Raw genomic sequence first — 7,645 nt, forward strand, 5'->3', positions numbered from 1 at the left:
TTGCAGCAGTCCAGCACAGTCTGAACTAAGCAAATGGTTGGTGATAATGACAATGGAAGAGCAGAAACAAGAATAAATTCAAACCAAGAGAACACATAGATGAAGAGAGAATTGGCAGTACTTAGTAATAGACAGGATAAAGGTAGGATGAAGGAGAGAAATTAAAAAAATGACTGCAAGGTAAAAGGTACAAAAATAATCAAAAACTTTGCCCCAGTAATTTCACTTAAGGGAACATATCCTGAAAGCATTATCATTTTTTCTTAAAGAGTCAATTGTAAAAAGATTTTTCATAACAGCACTCTCTCTAATTGGAAAAAAAACCCACCTAGAAAGAATTTAAATGTTCAATACTAAGGGAATGGTTAAATAAGTGATAGGACACTAATATAATAGGATACATTACTAATGTATCAAGACAAACATAATGTTATTAAGACATATATGTATCAGGTCTCTAAAGAAACCAGGCAACATCCATTAAAATAATGCAAAGCAAAAAATCCCAAACCAAAACAAATGGAAAACGACTAAAAGAACAAAGAATAAATTAAATTCAACTTGAAGGATAGGGACAGGGACTGGGAAAACCTTAAGCATCAGGTTACTGAGTTTTGTTTTGTTGGGGTTTTTTAATCTTTAAGTAATAGAATTAAGTAAAATACCCCTCTTCTTTTGGGCTTCAGGAATAAACGAATCAAACAAAAACTTCTTGTACTGACACTGAGTCAATAAGAAAGTCAGGTAGCCAACAGAAGTTCTACACCAAGCAGAAGCTTAATTTCCAGCTTACTATATACTCAATGAAAAGATATCCAACAAATGGTTAGGGATGTATCTGTATTATAGACCCAGAAGCTTGAGTAGCTGACATAGATTCAGAATGATTTGGTTTCAAATTCCACTTCTGATACCTACTATCTCTGTCACTTTGGAAATGTAATTTAATCTCTCCAAGTCTGAGTTATTTTAGCTATAAGATGGTGATAATGATACCATGAGTACCTACATCACTAAAGGTTTGTTTTATGAGGTTATGCATGTGAAGTACTTTGTAAACTGTCAAGTTTTATATGTCAGTTATTTTTGTTAACCTTAGATTTTCTCCAGGGGTTGACCTATGAGTTTTATTTGAAAGTAGAACCAATCAGTGGTGGGCAGGAGCTGTATCGGAAATATTTTGTCTGGTACTCAGGCCCATTGAAGAATCAAGAAGTTATGGAACTGATAAGCTAGCCAGACTCTCCAAAGCATGCTGGATCTATGGTGATTTGGGATGACTATGTTAGGTGGTCAAATACTTACTGCTCTGGAAAGGATCTCTAGAAATCATAGCATCATAAATTCAGAGATGAAAACCATTTTAGAACTTATCCAATGCAACCTAAACTGAGACCAGAGACATCAAATGATTTGTCCATAGCTAATAAATGTCAGAGGAAACTTTCAAAACCAGGTCTTCCTGATTCCAAGTTCAGTGCTGAAGTCATCCAGTTAATCCTCCTGTTCCCTAGAGAAGTAGCTGAAGGAATTCCCTTGAAAGAAAATAGGCACCCCCCAATCCAACGCTGTATCAAGAAGTCAGGAATGAGTATCTCTTTGCCAGTTTGGGCTTTAAGTAGCACATGGGGGCCTAACTTCCCCAGCTGTCAGCTTAAGCTAGGAGCATTTTCAATTTGATCTGAACACTGGGATGCATCCAGAGACTCCCCAGCTGCTGGGGATTGGCAAGAGCTATAAATGGCTGGCTCACTTGAGGATCCCTGGTCCTCTGGAGATCCTGAGATAAATACTTCCAGTGAATTCCTCAGCTCCTGCAATATAGACAAAACACCCTAATTAACATGAGTTAATTTAAGAGAGAAAGGGAACCTGGTAGTATAGATTTGAATTGTTGGTCTTGGAATCAGAACAACCTGTGTTCAAAATCTACTTCATCTGTGATAATGGGAAAGTTTTTTTACCTTCTAAACTTCAAAATTCTGTAAGACTGCAAGTACAAAATGAGTTGTAGAGAAGCTAGGACAGAGAAATTCTATTAGAGCAGCTCTGTAAAGATGGCACATTGGGACAAAGCCGAGATAAACTATTCATTATGGAGCGATTGTGATATGTATCTGCAGAGATGATGTGCTTGGGACATTTACCAATTATTTGCTAAATCAAATGTTCCCTCTATAATCCAAGGATCCTGTCATCCCTAGTATGTCACTCTCTTTTTAGAGCTCAAGTACTCCCCCCTTTTATCCTCTATCACCTACTCAACCACATGGCAAAAGGTCATGAAAAAATCCTCAAAGCCAGAAGTAATATTAGTTGTGCTATTCTGGAAAAGTTACCTCATTTTTCTCAGTCTTTCTCTCCTCATCAGCAAAATCAGAGTGTTGAACAAGAAAATCTCTGAGAGTTCCTTCTAGCTCTGACATTCTTTTTTTTTTTTTCTTTTTGATCACTTTTTTTGGTTAAATTCTGAACTTAATAAAAACCAAAGAAAACAAACATTTCCATATACATGAAACTGAATCACCATAATGTGGAGCTTGTTTTTCTTTTTATGTATGTAGCAAATTCAACATGTAATGTTCAACGCTATCTTGCTTGTCTTTAATTCCTCCTGTCTTCTTCTATTCTTATTTGGAGGGTGGAAGGGAAAACAAATGCTATACCTCTCCCTTTTCTCCCTTCTATCTCCCCCACCACAGAGCTGGGGGGAGGGGAGAAAGGGAAAACAAAACTTGTAACAAATATGCATAGTCAAGCAAAACAAATTGTTATAAATCATATCTAAAGTGTATTTATTCTGCATTTTGAATCCAGGTTGGAGGCAGGCAGATTGCTTCATTACTGATATTCTGGAATATTGGTTAATCATTTCATTGATCATAATCTTAAAGTCTTTCAAAGTTGTTTTTCTTTCTACTGCTACTATTATTATAAATGGATTTATTCACTTTACATCAATTCCTGTTTCTTTGAAATTTTGCTTTTTTTCATCTTTTATAAGCAATAATATTTCATTGTATTAGTATGCCATAATTTTTTCAACTATTCCCTAGCTGATGGGTCCTCCTTTAATTCCTAGATTTTTTTGCTATAATGGAAAGTATCTCTGAAAAAAATTATTTTTTATTTCCTTACCTATTTTATTTTTGTTTTAATAATTTTACTTTTCTCATTTACATATAAAACAATTTTTTACATTTATTTTTAAGACTTTGAATTACAGAAGTAGTATTTGAATCCTGGCCCTCTGAGTTAAAGTTCTTTCCCCTGTACCATGCAACCTCCTTTTAACTTCCTGTAGAAGACAGCACTTGAGTTCAGTTTTGAAGAAAAAAAGGGATTCTAAGAATTAGAAGTCCATACAAATTAAGTCAGATATAAACACTTTGAAAAATATTAATTGCTCATTGGTAGGCTGAACTACTATAATAAAAAATGATAATTCTAGTTAAATTATTTTACTTATTCAACTATTGTTCTATAAGAAATGATGGACAGGATACTCTCAGAAAAACCTGGAAAGACCTGCATGAATTGATATAAAGTAAAATGAATAGAACTAGGAGAACATTATACAAAGTAGCAACATTATTGTAAGATAATCAACTGTGAATGATTTAGTCATTCTTAGCAATACAATGATTCAAGACAATTCTGAAGGACTTATGAATCTGTCCATTTCCAGAGAAAGAACTGATGGGGTCTGAATACAGATCAAAACATACTTTTTTGGCTTTCTTTATTTTTCTTGTTTTGTTTTTTGCTCTAGGTTTTTTTTTTTAACATCATGATTAATATGAAAATGTTTTGCATGACTACACATGTATAACTTATATCAAATTGTTTACCTTCTCAGTTGTGGGGGGGGGGGTAGGCAGCAAAGGAGGGAGAAAATTTGGAACTCAAAATTTTTTAAATGAATGTCAAAAATTGTTTTTTATATGTAGTTGAGGAAAATAAAATACCAAACAAAAGAAAAAATTACTTATTGTGTGCCATACCAATCAAGCTACCAAAATTATTTTATAGAGCTAGAAAAAATAATAGCAACATCCATCTGGAAGAATGAAAGGTCCAAAATGTTAAAGGAATTAATGAAAAAGATTCAAAGGAAAATGACTTAGTCATATCAGATTTTAAACTGTATTACAAAGTTATAATATATATATATATATATATATATATATATATATATATATATATATATATATATAAAATTACAGTTTGGTACTAAGAAATAGAATATTGGATCAATAGAATATATTGGATACACAATAAATACACAATAAATTACCATAATAATCTAATGTTTGTTAAATCCAAAGATCCAAGTTTTGGGGACAAGAACTCACTATTTGACAAAAACTGTTGGGAAAACTAGAAAGCAATGTGGCAGAAATTAGGTATAGTTCAACATCTCACACTATATACCAAATAAGGTCAAAATGGGTATGTGAGTTAGACGTAAAGTTGTGATGATGTATAAGCAAATTAGAGAAGCATGAAATAGTTTACTCATCAGATCTATGGATAAGGGAAGAATTTGTGACCAAATAAGAGATAGCATCAAGAGAACTAAAATGGATAATTTTGATTATATTAAATTAAGAATTTGTATACATACAAAGTCAGCACTGTTGAGTTAGAAGGAAAGCAGAAAACGAGAGGAAAATTTTATAGCAACTTTCTCTGATGAAGGCCTCATTTCTCAAATATATAGAGAAGGGAGTCAAATTTTAAAAAAAATGTTATTTCACAGTTGATAAGTAGTCAAAGGATAAAATGGGCATTTTTTAAAAGAAGAAATCAAAGATATCTATGTTATATGAAAAAATGCTCTAAATCACTATTGATTAAAGAAATTCAAATTAAAATAACTCTGAGATATATTTGATACCCATCAGATCGACTAATATGACAAAAAATGAAAATGACAAATGTTGGAGGAAATATAAGAAAATCAGGACACTAATATACTGTTGGTGGAATTGTAAACTGATCTAATTATTCTGGAGAACAATTTGGAACTATGCCCCAAAGATAATAAAACTATGCATACCCTTTGACTCACAATAGCACTATTAGGTCTGTACCCCAAAGAGACCAAAGAAAAAAAAGATGTATATAAAAAAATTATAGAATTTCTTTATGTGATGGCAAAGAATTGGAAATTGTGGGGATGCTTATCAATTTGGGGAATTCAGTCACAATCATATACCACAACTTGTTTAGCCATTGGCTAAACAAGTTGTGGTATATGATTGTGATTGAATACTATTGTGTTATAAGAAATGATGAGCAATATGCTTTCAGAAATCCTAGAAAGATTTACATGAACTGACACAGACTGAAGTAAGCAGAATCAGGAGAATTATACATAATAACTTCAATAATTTATGATGATCAATTTTTGAGTGGTTTATTTTTTTTCTTAGCAATACAATAATCTAAAATAGTTCTGAAGTATTCATCATGAAAAATGCCATCTACCTCCAGAGAAAGAACTGATAGAATCTGAATACAGATTGAAGCATACTTTTTTACTTTTTATTAAAAAAATTTTAAAATTTTTGATCTGTGTTTTCTTCACAACATGACTAGTATGGAATATGTTTTGCATGATTTATATAACTTATGTCAATTTGCTTATCATCTCAGGAAGAGTATAAGGGAGGGAGAGAATTTGGAACTAAAAATTTAAAAAAAATTGTTAAAATTTTTGTAATTGGAAAAAAACTAATTAAAAAAAGAAGAGAAAAAGAATTGAATTCCAGGAATTAAGGGACAGCCAGTCAGAGACATAGAGATGGGAAATCAGTGTCATGAAAAACACCAAAAAGGCTAGTCTGCTTGGACTATAGAATACAGAAAGGCGAGTAACATATAACAAGGTTGGAAAGGTAAGCTGGGTCCAAATTCAAATACCAACCTGATAAATTTATATTTGATTCTAAAGGCAATAGAAAATTATTGGAATTTATTTTATAGGGAAGTGACTTAATTAGAACTGCACTTTAGGCAAATGACAAACATCTCTTTGGATAATGGATTGGGAAGGGGAGAAACTTGAGGCAAGACTAATTAAGAGGCTATTGAAATAGTCCTAAACTATATCTTGTGAATAGAGATTATTTTATTCTTTATATTTATATTGTCATGCTTGGCATATACTAAGAGTTTAATAAATGTCCTCAGCAATGAGATCAACCAAATCATTTCCAATGGAGCAGTAATGAACTGAACCAGCTACGCCCAGAGAAAGAATTCTGGGAGATGACTAAAAACCATTACATTGAATTCCCAATCCCTATATTTATGCCCACCTGCATTTTTGATTTCCTTCATAAGCTAATTGTACAATATTTCAGAGTCTGATTCTTTTTGTATAGCAAAATAACAGTTTGGTCATGTATACTTATTGTGTATCTAATTTATATTTTAATATATTTAACATCTACTGGTCTTCCTGCCATCTGGGGGAGGGGGTGGGGGGTAAAAGGTGAAAAATTGGAACAAGAAGTTTGGCAATTGTTAATGCTGTAAAGTTACTCATACATATAACCTGTAAATAAAAGGCTATTAAATTAAAAAAAAAAGAGTTTAATAAATGCCTGTTGATCAGTCAACTGACTGAGTTAAGATGATAGTCATATGAGTTGAGAAAAGGTGATGGATATGAAAGATATTGTGGAGATTGAAATGACAAGTTTGGCAAACTGATTATGTTCATGAGGTGTCAAAGATAATGGGAAAGTTATAACTCTTGATGATTAACTGGAAGGATGATAGAAATAGATTAGAATAGTGCCTGACACACAGTAGGCACTAAAATATTTATTGTCTCTTTATTCTTGGCTAGTGAAATAAGAAAATTCAGAAGAGAGGTGAATTTTTGAGGAGAGATAATATGTTAGCTCTATTTCGGATACCTAGAGTTTGAGATGTCTATGGGTCATACAGTTTGAAATATCCAATAGGCAGCTGAAGATGTATAATGAAGATCAAAAAAAAAAAAAAAAGGATGAGACATAGAGATCAAATAAGCAGGCATTTGTTTTGAAGTAATAATTAAATCCAAAGAGTAACTATTGAGATTAAAATGTGAGAGAATGACTAGGAAAAAAAGAAGAGGGTCCTAGGATAGAGCCTAGGAGTATACCCACAGTTAGGGACCATGATATGGATGATTAACCAAAAAAGGAGAATGATTTTAGTAGTTCCTTTATCCTCTGTCACTGGTTGTCTTAGCTCTCAATTAGTATTAGGTTTATTAAAGTGGTTTAAGAATTAATTAAAATTGTTTCTAGGGGTCCCCCAGATGCTGAATGTAGCCAGTGATATTGGTATACGTCTATGTGTTCCATAACAATTTCCAGGGCATCATCAATACAAAATTCCAATATGGCACTGCCATTTTGAAGCTGCCCACATCAATCAACTAGTCAAATCAACAAGTATTTTTAAAGTAGATATTATGTACTAGGCACTATGCTAAGCTCTGGGGATACAAAGAAAGGCAAAACTAGTCCCTTTCCTCAAGGAACTCACATCCTAATGAGGGAATATGTAGACAATTATATAAAACAAGATGGATACAAAGTAAATTGGAGGCAATCTCAAGGTGAAGACATTAGCTTTAAGT

This window comes from Sarcophilus harrisii, chromosome 4 (genome assembly GCF_902635505.1).
Source record: "Sarcophilus harrisii chromosome 4, mSarHar1.11, whole genome shotgun sequence".
NCBI lineage: Eukaryota > Metazoa > Chordata > Mammalia > Dasyuromorphia > Dasyuridae > Sarcophilus > Sarcophilus harrisii.